The sequence below is a fragment of the Acinonyx jubatus genome, chromosome B4 (genome assembly GCF_027475565.1).
Source record: "Acinonyx jubatus isolate Ajub_Pintada_27869175 chromosome B4, VMU_Ajub_asm_v1.0, whole genome shotgun sequence".
Taxonomy (NCBI): domain Eukaryota; kingdom Metazoa; phylum Chordata; class Mammalia; order Carnivora; family Felidae; genus Acinonyx; species Acinonyx jubatus.
In genome coordinates this window covers 52,968,005-52,991,481 of record NC_069387.1, presented here as the reverse complement: position 1 = coordinate 52,991,481, position 23,477 = coordinate 52,968,005, and the positions used below count along the sequence as shown (strand labels likewise).

Genomic DNA, 23,477 nt, shown 5'->3' with positions numbered 1-23,477 from the left:
CGTACTCTGAAAAGTATAAAACATAGATGAAAGAAATCGAAGACGACACAGAGCAATGGAAAGATATTCCATGCTGATGGATTGGGAAAACAAATATTTTTAAAATGTTGATACCACATAAAACAACCTACAAGTTTAATGTAATCCCTAACAAAATATCAATGGCATTTTTCACAGAACTAAAACAAATAATCCTAAAATTTGTATGGAACCACAGAAGGCCCCACATAGCCTAATCAATTTTGAAAAAGAACCAAACTGGAGGTATCAAAATCCAGATTTCAAGATATATTACAAAGCTGTAATAATCAAAACAATTTGGTACTGGGATAAAAAGGGATACATAGATCAAGAGAACAGAATAGAAAAACCAGAAATAAATCCATAATTATATGGGTAGTTAATCTTTGATAAACAAGACATGAAAATACAATAGGGAAAAAGTCTCTTTGACAAATGGTGCTGGGAAAACTGGACAGCTACATGCAAAAGAATGAAAGTGGACCACTTTCTTACACCGTACACAAAAAATAAACTCAAACTAATTAAATACCTAAATGTGAGACCCGAAACCAAACAAAATCTAGAAGACGGTACAAGCAGTAATTTCTCTGACGTTGGCCATAGCAAAATTTTTCTGGATATATCTCCTGAGGCAAGGGAAACAAAAGCAAAAATAAACTTTTGGGACTACACTAAAATAAAAAGGTTCTGCATGGCAAAGGTAACAATGAACAGAACTAAAAGACAACCTACTTAATGGGAAATATATTTGCAAATGGTATACCTGATAAGGGCTTAGTTTCCAAAATATATAAAAAAAATCATCAAGTAATTCAATTAAGAAATTGGCAGAAGGCATGAACAGACATTTCTCCACAGAAGATATCCAGATGTCAAACAGACACATGAAAGATGCTCAACATCACTCATCATCAGGGAAATGCAAATCAAAACCATAATGAGGTATCACCTTACACCTGTCAGAGTGGCTAAAATAAAAAACACAAGAAACAACAGGTGCTGGTGAGGATGTGTAGAAAAAGAAACCCTAATGCCTTGGTGGGAATGCAAACTACGCAAACTATGCAAAATTATAGAAAACAGTATGGAGATTCCTCAAAAAATTAAAAATGGAATTGCTATACCATCCAGGAATTCCACTGCTGGGTATTTACTCAAAGAATATGAAAACACTATTTCAAAAAGATGTATGCACCCATATGATTATTGCAGCATTATTTACATAGCCAAAACATGGAAGCAATTCAAGTGTCCGTTGATAGATGAGTGGATAAAGAAGTTGTAGTATATATACACAATGGAATATTACTCAGCTAAAAAAAAAAAAGAAAAAGATTGAAATGTTGCTATTCGCAACAACATGGATGGATCTAGAGGGTATACTACTAAGTGAAATAAATCAGTCAGAGAAAGACAAATACCATATGATTTCACTCATATGTGGAATTTAAGGAACAAACAAATGAACAAAAATAGAAAGCAATGAACAGAAAAACAGACTCTTAACTATAGATAACAAATAGTTACCAGAGGGGATGTGGGGGTTGGGGAATGAGTGAAATATGTGATGGGGATTAAAGAGTGCAGTTATTGTAATGAGCACTGAGTAATGCGTAGAATTGTTGAATCACTGTATTGTACATCTGAAACTAATATAACCCTGTATGTTAACTATACCAGAATTAAGATAAATTAATGTTTACAAACTTATTTTTTTAATGAATTGCCACAAATAGTGTGGAAATAATATTGTTCTAAACATTTTCAGAGGAAAAATGTGTTTTTATTTTTATTTTTATATTTTTTAATATTTTGGTAGATCATGGTTTTATATATTAAGCCCAATGGGTTAAGAAAAAAATAGATGAGGGATCATCATGAGGGCATTATTTATTTTCTCTTCCTTTTTTTTTTTTAATTTAAATTTTAGGTAGTCAACATTACAGTGCAGTATTTGTTTCAGGAGTAGAATTCAGTGGTTTGTCACTTATATACAACACCCAGTGCTTATCACAAGTGCCCTCCTTAATACCCATTACCCATCTAACCCATCTCCCACCCACCTACCTCCATCAACCTTCAGTTTGTTCTCTATCATTAAGAATCTCTTGTGGTTTGTTTCCCTCTCTCCCCTTTTTCTGCCCCGCCCCCTTCCCATATGTTCATGTTTTGTTTCTTAAATTCACATGAGTGAAATCATATGGTATTTGTCTTTCTCTGATTGACTTATTTCACTTAGCATAATACATTTTAGCTCCATCCACATTGTTGCAAATGGCAAGATTTCATTCTTTTTGATGGCTGAGTAATATTCCATTTTATATCCACATTTTCTTTATCCATTCATTGGTCAATGGACATTTGGGCTCTCTCCATAGTCTGGATATTATTCATAATGCTATATGTACACCTTAGAATCTGTGAAACAATTTGTTTATAATCTATGCCACTTTGCATCAAGTAATGTTTTTTTTCATTCCACTCCACTCTGAGGGTTTAAGTAAGATTATTTTTTATGCAAAAAGGTACAAATTAACAACGTGGGTAATTTTTCCAACATACATACTTTCACCTCTGTAAAATCACAGAAGCACTTTGCTGGAAAGCAATCTAGAATTGCCATTGTTTTCACACCACATGTAGCCATTCTTTCCTGCCATCCTTTAAAATGCAGCACTGAGGGACTCCTAGGTGGCTCAGTCAGTTGAGTGTCTGAACCTGATTTTGGCTGAGGTCATTGATCTCATGGTCATGAGATTGAGTTCTATATTGGGCTCTGCACTGAGCGTGGACCCTGCTTGGGATTCTCTCTCCACCCTTCCCCCACTCATGCACATACTCTCCTCTCTTTCTCTCTCCCTCAGTAAATAAATAAAAAAATAAATAAATAAATCTATCTATAAACATTTTAAAAATGTAGCACAGAAAAATTTAAGTCCCTAAAGTGAATAATGTCTTCTCCAACACTTTCTTCACATCTCCTCTTACCAGATTCAAAAAATGTGAGTAATATTTTGAAAAGAGATAGGAGCCCACTGCACCCCACCAAAGTCTAGGGGAGTGTGAGCAATGCCTCTCCCTCACAGCTTCAATTCATTTGTAAGCTTCTGTGGAGAGCTCAGTATGCGAGGTTTGCATCTTTATATTTTAAAAGTTTCTCAAGAAATTATCTTAATGAACATGTGTTCTTTCTATACTATTTTAGTATTTTAAAAAAAATGTATTTTCAATGACTTCTAGGATCCTAATACAGATTAGGAGCTTTCGAAAGGCCTATTATGTTCCCCCCAAATCAAAACAAAATAAGCACACAAATGAACAAAAATCTTGGAGTTAGAAGAGGCTGTAGGGAGAATTTAATTTACTCACTTTGATGCTTGACTTATTTATTTAATGATATTACAGCATTATTTGGTACTAAACTCTGAAATATGGTGTATTGGAGATTTGGGGAACTGAACAGAAAATAGCAGTGATGTTTTCAATCCGCTGAATAAAGTACTGCAAACAGAGTGACTTACAAACAGAAATGTATGGTTTCATAGTTCTGGAGGCTGGAAGTCTGAGATCAAGATGTGAGCAGGATTGCTTCCTTCTGAGGGCTGTTCCATGCCTCTCCCCTAGCTTCTGGTGATTGCCTGGCAGTCTTTGGTGTTCGTTGGCTTGAAGAAGCATCACACCCATCTCTGTATTCATTTCCATGTGGTATTTGTGTGTGTGTGTGTCTGTGTGTGTGTGCGCGCGCGCACGCATCCAATTTACCCCTCTTTCATTAAGACACCAGACATATTGGATAAGAGGATGAAACTACTCCAGTTGACCTCATCTTAACTAATTACAACTGCAATGACTCTATTTCCAAATATGGTTGCATTCGTGGGTACCGTTAGGACTTCAACATATGAATTTGAAGGGAACATAATTCAACCATAACAGTTGTTTTCTAGAAATTCTGCACTTTTCGTTTGTTTTTATTATCTTCTTTAACTCTACAGGTTTTTTTTAAATATGAAATTTATTGTCAAATTGGTTTCCATACAACACCCAGTGCTCATCCCAACAGGTGCCCTCCTCAATACCCATCACCCACCCTCCCCTCCTTCCCACCCCCATCAACCCTCAGTTTGTTCTCACTCAGATACCACCTCATGCCAGAGTGGCTAAAATGAGCAAATTAGGAGATATAGATGCTGGCGAGGATGTGGAGAAATGGGAACCCTCTTGTACTGTTGGTGGGAATGCAAACTGGTGCAGCCACTCTGGAAAACAGTGTGGAGGTTCCTCAAAAAATTAAAAATAGATCTACCCTATGACCCAGCAATAGCACTGCTAGGAATTTACCCAAGGGATACAGGAGTACTGATGCATAGGGGCATTTGTACCCCAATGTTTATAGCAGCACTCTCAACAATAGCCAAATTATGGAAAGAGCCTAAATGTCCATCAACTGATGAATGGATAAAGAAATTGTGGTTTATATACACAATGGAATACAGGTTTGTTTTTAAAACCTCAGTGGAGGAGTATCTTTTTATTGTTTTGTGGTCAAACAATGTTTTCTGTATTGATTTTACTTTACGCTTTAATAACTTTTTCTTGGTGACCTAATAAATGATCAGTTTTAGTCAAGGTTCCAAAAGCACGTTTTTAAAGCCATACTTTTCTACTTCAGTTACCAAATTTCAATATATGTGCATATCATGTAATTTATTAAAAATGTAATTCAAGTCTTCTAAACCCTTTTTTAATGCTTTTCATCTTGTTATGTCTTAGACTGGGAAGAGAATTAAGGCCAATTATTGTTTTTGCTGATTTATCTTTGTACCCCCTGAATTTTCTGCTGTGTGAAATTGCCTCACTGTTGCTGGGTGCACAGAAATGTATCACACATATTTTTCTGTGAATTGTCCTGTTTAGTACCTTTAAACTACCTTTCTGTAGTTTTTCTAATGCTTTTTGCTCTGAATTCTACCTTGTTAGACATTATCATGACTCTTGTTTTTTCTTTTTCTCTTTTCTTTTTTGCATATGGTGTGTATATCATTGCTCATTCTTTTATTTTAATCTTTGTGAATAATTTTATATTTAGTGTGTTTCTTACACAGCATAAGGTGAGATTTCATTTGTGAGTTATCTGAAAAACTCCTTATTTTGGTAGGGAAGTTAAGCCCATGTGTTTCTTGATATAATAGATATTTTGGAATTACCTCTGTCATATCAATAATATTTGTTCTATAGGCTTAATATTATCAGCTTTGGTCCAAGCACTTCATCCTTACACAAACCCCTATTTTTTAATATATGATGAAACTGAAATACAAGAGGATAGCAACATACCTAAGGTCACAGACCCAGTTAGTGATAGAGCCGGAATTCAAATTGAGTCTGGTTCCTGAATCTTTTATACTAATTCTGAGTATTATCCTGAAATCTCTTCTTCAGTTCATGAATTGTCTCTTTCATCTCTATCTGATATGCTGTTACCCATTAAATGAGTTTTTAATATCAAAGGTTAAGTTGTTTTACTTTTAAATATTTCTTGTTCATTTATAATAGTCTTTTTTTAAAGACTTGATTTTAAAATAATCCAACTTTAGGTTTTTAATCATTTAATATGTTTAATGTTCTGTTTCTGATAATTTCAGCATATGAATTTCCTTAGAAATTTAATCTGTATTTTGTTTCTGATAGCTTTCAGTCAAAATGGCTTGATTTATATGTATAAGATCATATGCTTTTAAATTCAATCTGTAGGGAGTGGCACCTGGGTGGCTCAGTTGGTTGTGCTCAACTTCAGCTCAGGCCATAATCTCATGGTTCCATGAGTTGAAGTCCTTCATCAGGTTCCCAGCACATAGCCTTCTTCAGATCACCCTCTCTTTGTGCCCCTTCTTCGCTCTCTCTGTCAGTCTCTCTCTCTCAAAAATAAATAAATAAATAAATAAATAAATAAATAAATAAATATTTTTTAAATACAGATAAATAAATTCAATCTGTAAGAATCCAAGGGGGATGTTCCCTTAGAAAGGATATTTATGGTTTCATCTGCCACTATCAGAATTTGCCAGTATTTGGTATCACTTTAGCTCCAAGGAAGGTCCAGAGTTATATAGAAGACTCACATTAGTTCTCCAACCTTGAAGTTAGGACTTCATGATTTCAGGATTTTTATCAGTATTTGTTTCCAGGGCAACTTTCTTTCACTTACTTACTTGTGGCTGTGCTCAAATTTTAGTTCATTGTCTCACCCCTCCTACTTTGAGATTTCCTTTTCTTATGAGTTTAGCCATGCCTATCTATATCTATATCATCTATATCTATCACCCATCATCTATCATCTATCTATCTATCTATCTCCTAATGTATCCAATTTCTTGCTAGCTTTTTATTAAATTTATTTATTTTGTGAGAGAGAAAGGGAGAGAAATATCAAGGAAGAGAATCTCAAGCATGCTCCATACTGTCCGTGCAGAGTCCATGTGGGACTCAAACTCATGAAACTGTGAGATCATGACCCGAGCCAAAGTCAGGTGTCTGACGCTCAACCGAGCCACCCAGGCACCCTCGTTCTAGTTGTCTTTTAGTGGGAGGGTCCTTTGGTATAACTTCACAGTATAGAAGCAGAACTGTGTATGTATATTTCAAAGAATTCTGAGCTATAGAGCCAAATTCCTCTGTATAAGGGTTGTAATAATCTGCTCATCTTTAGAAATGCATTAGTGTATCTGTTCGTCCTTAAATTTTTCAACACAGTTATATTATTTAGAAAAAAAAACTACCCATCACTTGTATGGTAAAAGAACACAATATTTTTATAATAACTTGAATTTCTTTGATTACCAATGAAACTTAAAACTTTAGTGTATTTATGCAATTTATATTTTAATTACCTTGAAATATGGATTTGGATTTCAGGATAGGTGTAACCTAGAAATGTGGGATGTTTTTGGACATAAATTATACAATGAAAAAAGAGGACGTACAACAAGAATAAATTAAGACAAAGAATATCTTGGGGCACATCAAAATTTAGGAGTCATACTGAAGAGTAGGAGCAGAGAAAGAAATAGGAGTGCACAAACATGACTTATTGGGAAATGAAAGTAATTTCAAAAATGAAGTGATGGGAAAGTTCCAAGAAGGAAAGCTTGGGATGAATGTCACATGATACAAATACATTATGTAGGATGAAGACTAAAAATAGAAATTGGAAGCTGGCAAGTAAAAATTCACTGATGACAGGGCACCTGGGTGGCTCAGTTGGTTTAGTGTCTGACTCTTGATTTTGATTCAGGTCATGATCTCACAGTTGTGAGTTGTCAGCGCAGAGCCTGCTTGGGATTCTCTCTCTGCCCTTCCCCTGCTCACACGTGTGCGCTCTCTCTCTCTCTCTCTCTCTCTTTCTCTCTCTCTCTCAAAATGAACAAATAAACATTAAAATAAAGTTTACTGATGGCTATAGCTAGGAAAATTTCAATTCATAGTAAGGAGAGAAGCAGATATAAAGGAATAGTGTGACAGTCCTGAAATGTTACTGATGTCTATCAGTGGATCTCAACATATTGAGGATAAGGATTCTTTTAAGACTATGATGGGAAAATAGTATGTGGAAAATATGCACTTGAACATGTCATCTAAATTTTGGGCACAGCACCCAGACACTTATACTTCCCCTGACAATACTCTTTATATGGATTCTTCTACTATAGCCTCTTTGAAGAGCTTTCATCATAAAGAGGAGAAAGAAAGACCAATAGCTTCAGGAGAGGTTAGGCTTAGGTTAAAATAACATGGGAAAAATACCTGGCCAACTTGCTAACTACACATTCAATAAATGTTTATTGATCTTTCAGGAGCCATCAGGAAAGGGGAGTTTGGTGAGCGGGGAGAGAAAGAGATAATTGTTGGCACAGTGTTCTCAAAGAGTTGGAAAGCAATGTCTTATGGGGAAGAGGGAGGTGGACATTAAAAATGTATGGTTATCTAGAATCTGCTCTGTGTCAGGCATTGTGTTAGGATCTTCTGTATAATATCTTACCTGATCTTCAAACAACCCTGTGAAGTAGGAAATAATTAACTTCTACTGAAGATCATTTGAGTGCTTTGAGAGATTATATAACTTTTCACATTCATGTTAGGGTATGGAAAAAGAGTCCAACATCCATTTCCACACACTACAGCTGCCACACAGTTGGAACAATTATATATAAGTTGGGAAATTAATTTTTTTAGGAAATTAAGTCTTATAACTAAGATTGGAGTTTGAAAGAAGGTAAATTTGGGAAATTTGTACTGTCAAATGGCAGAAAATGACCACTTGAGAATAATTATTAGCCTGACCTTCTTTCTATTGACTCATCAGAAATGCTCCTTAGCTATGCTAAAGGGGTGTCCTTACATCCTCGCAGACCTGCAGCCGCTTGGCCTGTGCTTTGACCTCCACTAGATCTGATAGCAATGGAACCTAGGGTTGGACCAAACCTCTGGGAAAGAGCCAAGTTGTCTGCAGGAGATTTTCAAATATGAGTTAAATAAAAAGGAAGAACAAAAAAGAATATAATAGGCCCATTAGAGCAATCATACATTATCTCGTATCAAAGCCACTGAACACTGACTGCTCTTGCTCTTATATTTCCTTAACACAAATCAAAAAGTATGGAAAGAAACCTTCCATGTTGTAGAAGTCTTGGGAGTAACCTTTATTCCCCTCTATACAATATTACTGTCTATTACTGTCTATCATGGTTCTAGTTAGCTCTTTTAAATCTTGTTTAAGATTTTAAATCTTGTTTAAGATTAAATCTTGTTCATTAGCTCTTTTAAATCTTGTTTATATTTTTTGTTTTGTTTTATATTAGAAACCTTTTATAAATAATATTACTTTCTGTTGTTTATATTTGAGTTTTATTGCAATTTGATCTAAGTAACTTCAAACCTAAGTAGATATGTAATAAAATTAACTGGCTCCAAATAGTAATTTCTTTTAGTTATGAATGCTGTGGTTGGATATAATTACAAAGATGAGTTTTAAGTGATACTGTGTATAGTCAAAAGAACTCTGATTAGGATTTGCTCATTTACACAGGTCCTATAATAATTTAAGAAGAGACCCTGTGATTATGTTATGGCACTGCTCAGAGTAACATAAAATTTAAGTTGAAATCTATCTATTTTATATCCACTGTTGAGAAGTTTAATAACTTATGCCAAATATTGCTTTAAAGATTAGTGGTTTAGGGGCGCCTGAGTGGCTCTGTTGGTTAAGCGACCGACTTCAGCTCAGATCATGATCTCGCAGTTCATGAGTTTGAGCACCATGTCAGGCTCTGTGCTGACAGCTCAGACTCTGGAGCCTGATTCAGATTATGTGCCTCCCTCTCTCTCTGCCCCTCCCCCACTCATGCTCTGTCTCTTTCTGTCTCTCAAAAATGAATAAACATTAACAAAAATTTTTTTTAATAAAAACAGATTAGATTAGTGGTTTCACTTTAAGTGTAAATTCATTGGGTGACAAAATTGCCAAGCTCACTGAGATATTTCTGCCTACATTCACCCATACTCCTTCTACCCCCAGACAGATTAGTTAGAAACAGCTAATTAATCAGTGAACCGACCAAATATGTACTGCACAGGGAAAGAGTGTTTTTATTTCAGTGTGTTTTAGCGTAGATGGACTGTTGATATTTGTTGTACTATACCTTTGGCTGTGGATGGAAGAGCCAACACCTATGTATTCTGAACAAATATGTTCAGTTTCAGAGGCTCACAGCAACAAAATTTTATCTATAAACAGATGATAGGCAAAAAGGAGTGATTATACGTAGGCAGACTTGAAGGTCTCATGATGATGACTGGTGTTCTTGAACACATCTAAACACAGCCATAGTAGCACCCCTACTAGGGGGCCCCAAATGTTCAATTTAGAGATTCTCTCAGTCAGATGACCTTACTGAAACAGGTGAAGGTGGAGAAATGGGGGTGGTGACCCAGTTACTGGGAAAATGGAGTAGGACTCTTTGAGATTTTACTGACAATATGGAATTGGAGCTACCATACTAAAGCCCCCTAGGCTTTTAATGGCTTGAATTTCTTAGAATCTTATCTAATTGCTACCATTCACCCATCTTAGTATTTCCTCTCTTTGCATTTCCAGAGATAAATTCAGTTTATCTCCGGATAAACTGTGGGTCTGGTGTAGGCTTGGTGTAGGTCTGGACTGAAGTGCTTTGGTGAAGTGCAATTCTAACCTGTCAGTCTGTGAAATAAAACAGAAGACCTTCCCTTTTAAAGGCTATCCTTAAATGCAAAGGGAAGGAAGACCAGGAGGGGTGGATGATATCAATTAGACAAAGTTCTAAGAAGTTTGAGCCATTAAAAACCATTAAGGTGCCTTAGTCTATATGTGACAACATGGATGAACCTGGAAGATATTATGCTATGTCAGAAACATTGCATGATTTTCCACTTATATTAGTATCTAAATAGTTAAACTCATACAGAGTAGAATGGTGGTTGCAGGGGCAAGGAAGGGGGAAATAGGGATTTGTTGTTCAAGAGGTATAAACTTTCAGTTATATAAGATGAATAAATTCTAGAGATCTGCTGTACAATATTGTGCTTATAATTAACAATACTGTATTGTGTACTTGGAAATTTAAGAAGTTAGGACTCATGTTAAGTGTCCTTACCACAGTAAAAAATAAAATTAAAATGTCATCTAGTACAAACAAGACAAAACAAAACAAAACAAAACAAAATTCTAGCAGAGCTTTTAAGGTAGTGACTAAGAGGCTGATGCAATTGGGAGCCTGACATTTTCCATAAGAATACAGGTATTTGGAGGTATTTTGAATCCACCTCAATCTGTCCTTCAAATTCATCCCAAGATGTGTTTGAAACCTAGGAGAAAACTTCCTAAGGCCAATTTCAAATCAGTACAAACCAAGACACAAAGGCCCAGGAGATGTTGGTGGGTTACACGGCATTTGTCTGACCTCAGGTATTTGGGAACACAATATAGCCTGGTGTTGGTACACTTCTTATATTCCCTTGACCAAGAATCAAGCCTTTAGTATTATATTGCTAGTAACATTTATAAGTATTGTAAGGCATTTTTTTTTAAATGCTAGATACCAAATGTATGATGCTCATGGAAATCATTTGAATTCTCCTGAGTTGGTAGGGATTTTTTTCTCCTGAGATGAGCTGATAAATATGTGGCAGATGGGCTAAAGGCCACATTTTGAGAAACCACACTAATAAAACAAGATGACGTGCTTGTTATTCCCAAAACACCCCTGAATTTTGTGACCTCCAGATTTGTACCTCTCATGTTATAAAACATATTTTCCCATGTTGTATAGTAGTCTACATGTCTTACTTATTGACTGCTAAGCCACTTGAAAGTGAGAGCTACTAATTGCAAACTTCTTATTCACCCAATGACTCTTAGCACAGTGTCTTGTACACATTTAGGCACCTTGTTATTATAGTGTAATGATTAAAAGTTAGGCTTTGGAGGCTGACAAAATTGGATTGGAATCCAGGTTGTGTGGCCTTAAACAAGTTAATATCTCTAAATCTCTATTTCCTCATTTATAATACTGAATAACAAAAGCAATCTTTTATGGTTATGTGGTAAATTTCATAATGCGTATGAAATATTTTCCACAGTGCCTAGAAGTTTATAAACACTCGATATATGGTAGCAATTTTGTGAGGAAAAAGATTTAAATCATCCAGTATTTTCACTAAAAAAACATAGAAAATACAGATAAGCAAAAATATTAAAGTAAAAACCAACTTAGTCAAACCTCCAAGATACAATAAAACAATATTTTGATGAATATTGTCCCAACATAGATTTTTAATCGCTATATATCTTCATGTAGACTTAAAGTGACATCATATCTTTCATACCATTTTGTAACATGCCTTTTGTTATTTAAGAACATGCTATGAATACTTTTCTTTTTTTCTCAGTAGATCATATGATTTATTTTTTAATATGAAATTTATTATCAAATCGGTTTCCATAAAACTCCCAGTGCTCATTCCAACAGGTGCCTTCCTCAATGCCCATCATCCACTTTCCCCTCCCTCCCATCAACCCTCAGTTTATTCTCACTTTTTAAGAGTCTCTTATGGTTTGGCTCCCTCCCTCTCTAACTTTTTTTTTCCTTCCCCTTCCCCATGGTCTTAAGTTTCTCAGGATCCACATAAAAGTGAAAACATATGGTATCTGTCTTTCTCTGTATGCCTTATTTCACTTAGCACAACACTCTCCAGTTCCATCCACGTTGCTACAAAAGGCCATATTTCATTCTTTCTCATTGCCAAGTAGTGCTATGAATACTTTTCCATGTCAATAATAACCTTGCAATAATGTGGCCACATTTTATTCTATTGTATATGCATAAAATAAACAATCCCTATTGTTGGACATTCAGGCTTTTTTTCTGTAATTTAAAAATATTTTATGGAAGCAAAGCTGTGGTAAATATTCCCTTATACATTATTTTGTCCATAATTTTTTTCTTAATCTTTCCAGAAATAAAATTGTCAAGTCAAAGACTACAGTTTTAAATACCTGATATCTTCTACTCAGTTGCCATTTCAGTACTTTCATCATCAGTACATGAAAGATCTTTGCCAATGTTGAGTATTATAATAAAGAAAACTTTGACAATTTGATGAGTAAAAAATGGCAGCTCATTTGTATTTTAAAATTCAGTCTCAATTCAGCAAATACTAATAGGCATCTATTGTGTTCCAGGCACTGAATTGGGTGATGATAGGAAGTGGGGGAGATGATTCAGAGGTAAGCAAGACAGATCAGGTTCTTACTTTGATAGAACTTAAAGTTTAGCTGGTTTAAAAGTATAAATGATATGTCACTCTAAATCTATATTATGCATGTAGCAGTTAAAGGCGTGATGACGAAGAACATATCTAAAGGAGCTATAATTTAGGCCAAGGTGTTAGACTCAGCCTCCGGGAATACACTTACAGATGGGCAGAAGTTGACCCAGCTGGGAAGTGAAGGAAATGCAGGGAAGCACAGAAGTAAGAGGTTTTCAGACTGACTGATGTTTGAGGAACTGAAGAAAATATAGTGTGGCTAGAACATGGACCACAATCGAACGATTCAAGACACAGTGTGAGCGGTATTTAGAGGTCAGATCACATAAAGGCCTTGGAAGCCACGTTAAGATTGAGGACCTTATTTTAAGGATATGATTTTTCGTTTTTAAAATATAATTCTAGTTGCATTTTGATAATGGAGAGTACGAGTGCATTTGGGGAGAGTAAGGGTACATTTGGGGAGATTAGGTAGGAGGCAACAATGTGGACAGGAGTGACTTGCAGCTTGTATTACAATTCTTTGGTTACAAGTGATAGGAATCTAACTTAAACCAGCTTAAGGCAAAAGGGAGAAATTTTGGCTCTTTTAACAAAACATTAAAGTAAAAATTTCACCTGGTTCTTAGGAACAATGGAAACCCCAAACTCCAACAGTCTCTTCCTCATTCCCTCTCCCTTTCTTTTCCATTCTCTTTGCTGTCATTACCCATCTTTTTCCTTTTTTTTTTTTTTTTGTACTTTCTACTTTTCAGACTGATTGTCTCAGACTGGCTTTTTCCACATGGCTACAAACAAGGCCACAGGTGGCTCTAGTAATGCAACTATTACTGCTGCATCATCTATAAAAGGACAGACTCATATTTTCAATGAGTTAAAAACAAATCCAATAGAGGGCTTCTGGTAACAAAAAGAAGTGGAGGGGTGCTAGAAAGTCAAAACAACAGATGTCCATTATAGAGCAGGGATAAGTGGATGGATTCAGCAGATATTTATAAAGCAGAATTGACAGACTGAGCAATTCATTGAATGTGGAAGTGAGGGAGAGAATATAATCTAGGAGGACTCCAAATTTTCTGATTTAGACAGTTTGGTAACAATAAATTTGAAATGTTTGCAAAATATCCAAGTTGAGTAGTTTAGCAGGCAATTGTTGGAAGAGTCTGATGTTTGTGTCTTTATAGATGGCAATGGAGGCAATAGGAATGAGCAATCTTCACAGGGGTAAAATGAGGAAGGGAAGAATAATAACAGAACAGAGTCTTCAAAATTTCCAGCATTTATGGAGTGGGTAGAAGAGGAGCATCCAAAGGAGAGTAAGAAGGAGCAGATAGAGAAAGAAAGCTACGGAAGGTAGCATCACTATTAATATAAATGGCTGGATCAAATTAATATTAATTCAAGTGATAAAAATGTCTTCTGCCTTTGATCTCTGGTGGTTGATAAATGACTCAAAATGCAGTGAGGGTACAGGTAAGAGGTGATACGGAACATGATATCATGAAGCCAAGGGAAGATAATATATATATTTTTAAAAGAGAATGGTCCTCAGTGTCCAATATTGCTAAAAGGTGAAGAAAAAGAAGGACTAAAAGGTAGATGTTTGTTGGATTTAGCAACAGTGAGCTCACTAGGGGTTCTGATGAAGGATTTTAGTGCAACAGTTTGGCTGGAAGCCACAGTGGTTGAGAAATGAGGTCAAGAAATAAAGATACTGATTATAGGTGATTTATTGAAAAATTTGTTAAAGTTTATAATTTTAAATGTATGGTAATTTACTTGCTATTTATTCTTTTGTGAATATGTTCTTATTTTTTTGTCCATGTTTCTGTTGATGGTATATCTTTCTTATTGATAGGTAAGCATTATTAATATAAAGCTATTAAAATTTGTCATATGTATTTCAGTGTTTCCCAGATTCTTATTTGCTATGAATAGACTTTATTTTCTTTCTTTATTGTTGTTGCTCTAAATTTTAACTTTTTAATATTTAATATAAGTATTTTTGCCTCTACTTTTATATTTAGAAAGGTCTTTTCTTCCATCATAGCCTATAAATAATGCAAAATTTTCTTCCAGAACTATTTTTTGAATTTATTTTGGGCTATGGAATGAAGTGGAAATTTAGTGTTTTTCTTATGGTAACCAACTATCTCAAGAAAAGTGATAATAATAAATGACTGAGTTGAATTGATAATAAAAATAAAGAGATAAAAGAGTCATGTGCTTGATCATTTGTGGATTGATATAAGACTCAATGAGCACTGGGCCTAAAGATGAGGAGAATGATGTATGTAAATTCCTACTTACTCTAGCAGTCAAAACAGTTCCAGTAAAGTGAGACCAGCCATTCATTTGGTCATATTTGATTTGGTTGAGATCTCTTGAATCCACATTATTGTACTGACTGGCAGTATGAACGCAGTACACATTTGAAACTCAGCACTAACTAGGAAATATGGGTGTAAAAATAAGGTAAAACCATAGTTCTAGGCCACAGGGAAACTTAAATATTGTTGAGACCTAGGCATATGAAACAATAAGCATGCCTGATGAGCTATAATACATGGTAATGATGAAGTAGAGACAATTACTGCAAATGGAGTTAGAAAAGGTGATGAAATGGACCAAGGCTACTGCTTAACTCTAATGCCCAGTGTGCCACTTTGTACTCTGTGTATACCGAATAAATTGTACTTGAGGAAATAGATCAATTTGGGCTTATTGACAATGAATTTTAGCAAGTTATTTTCAAAGTTGTTTCACTTTCAACAATTTCTTTCCGTATGAAGTTAGCAAAAAGAAAGACAACTCCTCTGTATCTTAAAACAGTCCTCATCTTTCAATAACACAGTTTTGACTGTCTATAAATAGCAGCTTTCTCCCCGCCCCCCCCCACTGTAGTTTGAAATAAGTTTAAATTTGAGATCAGTCATGTTACTAAGAGATTTCCACAAGGAGTGAAGGAAATGCTCTACCTTACACAAGGGGATTTACATTGGGCAATTACTGCAAAACACACTGGACCTATTGTTAATGGCACAATGTCATTTGTATGGCTTGCTAGCTAGCTCATCTTGTGCCCAAATGAGGTACATTGGAAAATGTGGGTGTTTCTTTCATAAGGAAGTATGCAAATTCAGGATATACAACATCTGATGATATTGGAGGTTGGGTCACACAACAGGCCAAAATTCAGTCAAAGAGAAATTGCTCTGGAATCTAAAATGAGATATTTATCACTACTGGAAAGATGGCTATGCCCATGGCTTCCGCTAAAGCAGGGATAAAAGATAGTCATTGTTCCATATATGTTTTCTTTTGGGGATATATCTTCTCAGTATAAAATCACATAGTTAGCAGTTTTAGTTTGATTGACTGTACATACAAAAAGGCAAATTCTTTCGAACACAATAACCCATTTTTGATCTACATCCTGTGCTCAAAAAACATGTTTCTGTGTTTGACTGCTCTTTAACACATACTACCTTTTCACCACAATTTTATGGAAGTAGTGAATTCTTCAAAGATCAAGGCACTGAAAGCCATTAATGGAACAGACTTTAAATTTACTAGTTTACCAAAAATATTGTTTTAAGGATTAATCTCTATGAGCACATTAAATGTTTTTTGTATGGTTTCCTATAAACATAATTTATTGGTTATATAAAGTGAATATGATTATTTTTTCTTGAATATAGTCAAGAACCTATTGAAGAATATATGTTATATGAATACATTCTTCATAAATGCATTCTTCCTAATTGTATTCTTCATAAATATATTTATCACAAATATGACTATATTCAATGAATTTATTCATATTTATTATGCTTATAATACCATCTTATTAGGCTGTATTTAATTAATATACTTATATTTTAGAACATAATAAATTTTAATATATTTAATATATTCTATACATTTATTAGAAAATAATAAAGACCAAATAAGCCTAGGACTCAGCTTTTGACAAATTGAATATTCTTTAAAATGTATTTATACAGAGAAAGACAGATACCATATGGTTTCACTCTTATGTGGATCCTGAGAAACTTAACAGAAACCCTTGGGGGAGGGGAAGGAAAAAAAAAAAAGGTTAGAGTGGAAGAGAGCCAAAGCATAAGAGACTCTTAAAAACTGAGAACAAACTGAGGGTTGATGGGGGGTGGGAAGGAGGGGAGGGTGGGTGATGGGTATTGAGGAGGGCACCTTTTGGGATGAGCACTGGGTGTTGTATGGAAGCCAATTTGACAATAAACTTCATATATTGAAAAAAATAATACAATGTATTTAATGAAAATATATGTATGTTTAAAAACAATATGCCTTATGACAAGTTTTTGTAAGTTTGCAAATTTGGTAAATTTGGAAACTTTGTCATTTGGTAAACTGACTTTGTAACTGACGTCAGATTTAATTCTATTATCAGTTCATTTGCTTAAAAAAACATAATTTGTGATTGTCTTTCATGAGTTGGAATGGAAAAATGCATTTCAGTTTTACACCTTTGGTTCAGTTTTGACTACTTGGCTTCAGTGATGATGTGGCAAAAGCCAATTTAAAATCAATTACAATTCGTAACATGATACTATAAATCCATTCCCACAAATTGATAGTGAACCTAAATTTTTTAGGATTACCCATTCACCTAAAATTAACAAACATAGTTATTATTGTTTGTGCCAAAGGAAAAAAAGAAGATAGTATGGGGCTTGCTTGCAGATAAATCTGTTATTCTTTCTCTGGTTCTAAACTTTTAGAATAGTCTATTCTCAGTCTCTAGACTGCTATGCTCCTATGATAAGCACTGATCCACAGATTTACAATAATTTAGTTTTTCTAGTGCAAGGAGCAGGTAGAGTCTATATGAATATGCAGATACATTTAGACTTTCACATACCTTGATTATCTGAGCTTAGGTAAAGAATGAATTAAATTTGGACTATAAAAAGTTAGTCTTAGAAAATTCTGCAACTGTGCTTAACAAAATCAAACATAAAACAAAAACAGATCAAAATCAAAGCAAAGCAACAAGTAACTGAAGATTGAATATTAATCTGCTTCTTTGAAGGTATTGTTATGGTTTAGTTTTGTGTGTGTATTTAACTACCATCTACTGTCTCCTATAGATTAATTGTTCTGTATTTACAAAACATGGATTCGAAAAATTGTTCTGTTCATTTGAGCTAGGGATTTTGAAGAAAGAACCTTTATTATCAACACTGATCTTACCAAGAAAAAGGACAAGCAGTACTACAGTTCGTTATTAAAGAGAAAAGGGCTGGGGTTTACTAACATCTGAATTCAGTGTACAGAAAAACTTACTCTAAATCTAAAACCTCAGACTGCTACCTTATCTTTAAAAAAGAAAATTGTGGGGCACCTGGGTGGCTCAGTAGGTCAAGAATCTGACTTCATCTCAGGTCATGATCTCACAGTCCAGGAGTTCAAGTCCTGTGTCGAGCTCTGTGCTGACAGCTCAGAAACTGGAGCCTGCGTTGGATCCTGTGTCTCCCTCTCTCCCTGCCCCTCCTCCACTCATGTTCTGTCTTTGTCTCTCAAAAATGAATAAACATTAAAAACAATTAAAAAAAGAAAATTGTTTATAACTTGATGAGCCAAATGCATTATTATGCATAGAGTGGGACTTTAATTAATATGTTCATTTTCTTTCATCTTTCTCTCATGAATATAATTTTCTGCTACATTCATCAGATAAGTTACAGTATAATATGAAGGATCTTAAAGGGTTTTCCTATCAAATATTCATTTGCCTCTTTGGCTTTTTGTGTGCTAAAATTCCCAACATGTGAGCCAGTCTTTTTAATGAAAAACTTTAACAAAAGGCCCATTAAAATATGCACCTGCCTGGGAGGAGCATAGTAAATTCAAAATTAAGAGGCAGCAGAAGAGGATGTTACCTCCTAGTGAGAATGGTGTCTTTAGTTAGCTGGCATCACATTGGAAAGTAGCAAAACGAGGCCCCTGAGGGACATGTCTGAAGAGTTAAGGGAAAGGGAGAAGAGCAAAAGGGACTGAAAAATATTTTGCCATATGGAAACTATTTTGACAATAAATTTCATATATTGAAAATAAAATAAAATAAAATAAACAAAAAAAAGAAAAATATTTTGCCATAGAAGTTAGTCCTTGGGGCACCTGGGTGGCTCAGTCAGTTGAGCATCCGACTTTGGCTCAGATCATGATCTCACAGCTCAGTGAGTGCGAGCTCCACATCGTGCTCTGTGCTGACAGCTCGGAGCCTGGAGCCTGCTTCGCATTCTGTGTGTGCGTGTCTCTCTGTTCCTTCCCTGCTCACACACTGTCTCTCTCTCAAAAATAAATAAAGATTAAAAAAATTAAAAAAAAAAGACGTCAGTCCTTGATGTAGCCTGTCATCTCTCATACAGACTAAGGAAGGAAAAATAAATGACAATGACAATTTGATTTTCAAGATGACAGGTGTATATCACATGGGTATGTGGCACATGTGTGTGGATTTTTTACAGTATATATAGGTGTTTTAGCTTAACTGGAGGCATGAGGTACAACTTCATAAGTGATTAGCTGTATCTAGTGACCAAATATTTCACTGTGCATAAGGGAACCTGATAGTGGCTAATATACTATTATCCAATCTACACATATTTACTGAGTCTCTTTTATTCATGGAACTACATTTTTAACAGAAACTGTAATATCTTATAAAGGAATATAGGAAATTTTTAACCTTTTGAGAGTGATATTTTGGAATTAGTTTACTTAAAATCCCATCATATAGACAACCATTTATTCTGGCCCAGCCCAAAGAAAAGAGTTAACAGACCACGAAAAGATGCTTAATTAAAAATTTTCTATATTGGTAGGACCAATGATATTTTAAACAAAATATACATTAGTAAGTTACATATATTAGCTATTCTGCTAACCAAGAATGTTTTTGCCATTATATGATGAATTTGAAGACAGTCACATTTCCACAAACTCAGAATCATGGCCTGGTGAGTAATGAAAGTAAAATATTATGTGGTTTCATTAGTCAGTGATTGATGAATCACAACTGATGACCTTTTTGTGAAAAACTTTAGGAAAATGAAGTCTTTGAGCTACAGTCAACTTATATCACATTTCTTTCTTTAGATTATATTAATCAAAGCTCTTTGTGTAACATAGCTAAATTTGCAAGCAATTCAGATGATCCAGATAAACTCAAATGTATTTCAAGTCATATTTTAACACATGTATCTATCCTAAATGATATCATTAAAGGGTCTGCTTAAAAATTTGATTGGCTAACTGGAGATAATACTTTGACCGCTTGGGATACTGATGTCAATTCCATGTAGTTTCAAATAAACAACAAAGTTGGCAAGAATCTACTAACTTAAAATGCAGACAGCTAGTGTGAATATGTCCTAAGTGACTTTTCAAAAGTATTTTTATTCAGCTTCCTCTAGTGTTAAGCAATGGTTTTTGTGCCTGACTTATTCACTTCTTTTTGGGGATACAGACCAGACTTTCATCAGCTCTACTTTCTCCTTCATGCCCAATAAGGTTAGCTACACCTGGTTTGCATGAAGTTCTTTATGGTTCTTCCTACTTAAAAAAAATGCCTGTAACAGCAGACTACAGGGCTACTTTTTTCTTCTGTTTGGTTTGAAACCAGTCATTACTTTCAGTTAATAGAGACAAAACTGGAGTCATTACCTCTAGGTGTTCACATTAGAATGTACATTTATCTACCTGTGTATAGATGCAAAATAAGATGTGTGCGTGGATATGCGTGTATGTGTGTGCACATGTACATGTGTGTTGGGGCCTTAGGAGGACAGTGTTGGGGAGAAACTAAAGGCCTGTAGGTAAGAGACCGCTTTGGGAGCCAGGCAAGTGATGGCTCTCCCCTGCAAATATCTAGTACATGACTTTCAAGTAATCTCATAACGAATTTGGTTTCCTATTCAGGAAATTAATATAATCATCTAATCCATCGTTGTGTTTTTACACACAGAGAAATCATCATCCTGTTAGAAATAGCAGGAGAGGGAAGGATCCAGAAAAGAAGCAATCATAGATCATATAGTCTCACTAATTTCCAGTTGCCCACATTAAGGTATTTACCCCATTTTCTGTATGCCTGCAGGGAATGAAGAGCTTCTTGAAGGAGCCTGCTTATTTCATGACAGACTTGCTTTTTCACTTTCCTGTCAAGAATGCCTAACCGCTACCTTTCAAATTCAGTTTGAGTGCTGCCTAAATCATGAAACTTTCTGTGATTCCCTAAGTTAAAAGTGATCTTTTTCTCCTGTAATAATAGTAACTAATATTTGTTTAGTACTTTTTGCAATCCAGGAATGATGCTTGGATCTCTGCACATAGTAACTCATTTGATTCTCAAAACAAACCTTCAAGGTAGGTACTCTTACTGAGTACATTTCGTTGATGAGGAAATAAGTTGGATAATTTTTCCAAGGTCATGTAGCTAGACAGTTGTGAGTCAGGATTGGAATCAGTCTGGCTCCAGAACTTACATTCTTGTTCCTTAGTCTATGCATTGGCATAATATAACTTTACATTATAGTTACTGCTATAGATATTTTATTTAATAAGCCATAGGCCTCATGTAGATAGAAACTGCATTTTCTAAAGCTACATGCATCTAGAAGAGTGTTCTGTATGTATTAGGTATATATGTTTAGTAAACAAATCTGTACAAAGCAGGATGGGGAGAGCTATATAATCAAGTAAAGGAGAAATAATTGTTTCCCTTAATAAATAAAAATGCTAGCATAGAGAACATTAGACAAGATGGCAAATTGGACAAAGGTGGTGGCAAAGGAAATAAAATGGAATTGATTCAAGGACTAGTTAGAAGGGAAACAGATGGGATTAAATAAAGCTTTACTTATAAATCTTTTTAACAGTCTCCTCTACCATAGTGGCAGATCTCTAAACTAAGAGAAGTGCCTCATATTTTTATCTATCTCGTCTGCATTGGTATGAGTGGCACGAATACAAGTAAGATGCAGAGACAGCTCCATAGTTTCAGACATAAGAGATGAGACAGCCCATTCTTTAGCTTGTATCATATTTTCAGATTTCTGGCCTTGTAGGAGGGAAAATCAGATCAGCCAACATTCAGATATAGATAAAATGGACACACAGAAATTAGTTTATATCGTAACTCACCTTGGCATGTTTTCATTAGCCCCAAGGAAATATAATTCTCTCCTAACCAGAAAATTGTGCTGAACAATTTTTCTTAGGCAAATTCTATTTATTATTATCTGACTTATTCCTATTGGTTGACTTCAAAATATTTAAGAAAGAAAAATACTTAGTGAATAGTGCCTTTTTAAATGGTATTCAAGCATGTACTTTTTCTATAAATTGCACAATCATATTTGTTATGTGTATTAACATCATATTTAAGAAATCCCATGACAGCTTATTTAATTTATGCATCTTAAGCTCCAAGAAAATGTGTGATTCACACTGATCTGTAGTATTTTGAACTTAGAATGTTTGTTTCAAAATACATGATTTTAAAGTGCTATTTAATTTATAGAAAGGATTTACAGTTTGTTATTCAGTGAGTATTTATGAACTATTTATTAACAGAGCAACACTTATCTAGGTGCTTTAGAGCTTTTCCTATAGCACATATAAAAAATAACGATTTGTATTGTATATCAGTACAAACAAAAGTGGCTGCTCCCAGCTAGAGGTGACAGTCTTAGGGACTCTGGCTGTTCCAGGCCCAGACTGGCCCTCTTTTGGCTGGGCTATTAGCATCTCACTACACCTTTAACCTGTTCACTAAATAAGTGACACATAGTCTGGGAAGGCTTTTTGTACAAGAAGCTCTTTTTTATGAGTAAAATGTTGTATCTTCCTTTAAAGAGATTGTAATCTGCCTGGAGATACACATACCTATGCATTTTATAATGCAGAAAATGATTCAGTGAAAAACAAAAAAAAATTGTATGAAAGTAAATATTGATGAAGATGGGATGGGGGAGACTTCAAAGAATGGTACTTTGGGAGTTTGACCTTGAAGAATAAGAGGAATTGGCAGAGAAAGCAGAAAAATTTTCTATTAAGATGTAAGAACATAGTGGTAGGTGAGTTTGAAAAAGTAAGTAGCAGATACAGATAGCTGGAGCATAGGGTGAGTATAGAAATGAATATGGATCTGACACTTAGGGCCATATGACTTTTCAGATCCTCTGGCTATGGGTGAATATACTCTGATCCCTGTCCCCCATCACTGACTTGGCCATTTGGCATGCTCCGGCCAGTAGAATACAAGCAGAGTATACTGTGTAGGTTTAGCACAAAGCACTAAGGAACACTGCAATAGCATCTTCTACTTGCTTCACTTGCACTCTTGTCATCTAATGTGAGAAGAATATGCTTAAAAATAAAACTGCCCTATGACCCAGCAATTGCACTACTAGGTATTTATCCAAGGGATATAGTTATGCTGTTTCAAAGGGACACATGCACCCCAATATTTATAGCAGCACTGTCAACAATAGTCAAAATATGGAAAGAGCCCAAATGTCCATCAATGGCTGGATGGATAAATA

General features: G+C 35.0%; 2 protein-coding genes across 3 annotated transcripts in view; one reads left to right on the top strand and one right to left on the bottom strand.

The window, feature by feature from the left end:
- Window positions 1-23,477, top strand: part of SLCO1A2 (solute carrier organic anion transporter family member 1A2) — a 122,755-nt gene that overhangs the window by 32,107 nt on the left and 67,171 nt on the right. The window lies entirely within an intron of this gene.
- IAPP (islet amyloid polypeptide) overlaps window positions 1-23,477 on the bottom strand; it is a 48,149-nt gene that overhangs the window by 16,480 nt on the left and 8,192 nt on the right. The gene's annotated exons all lie outside the window — the stretch shown is intronic.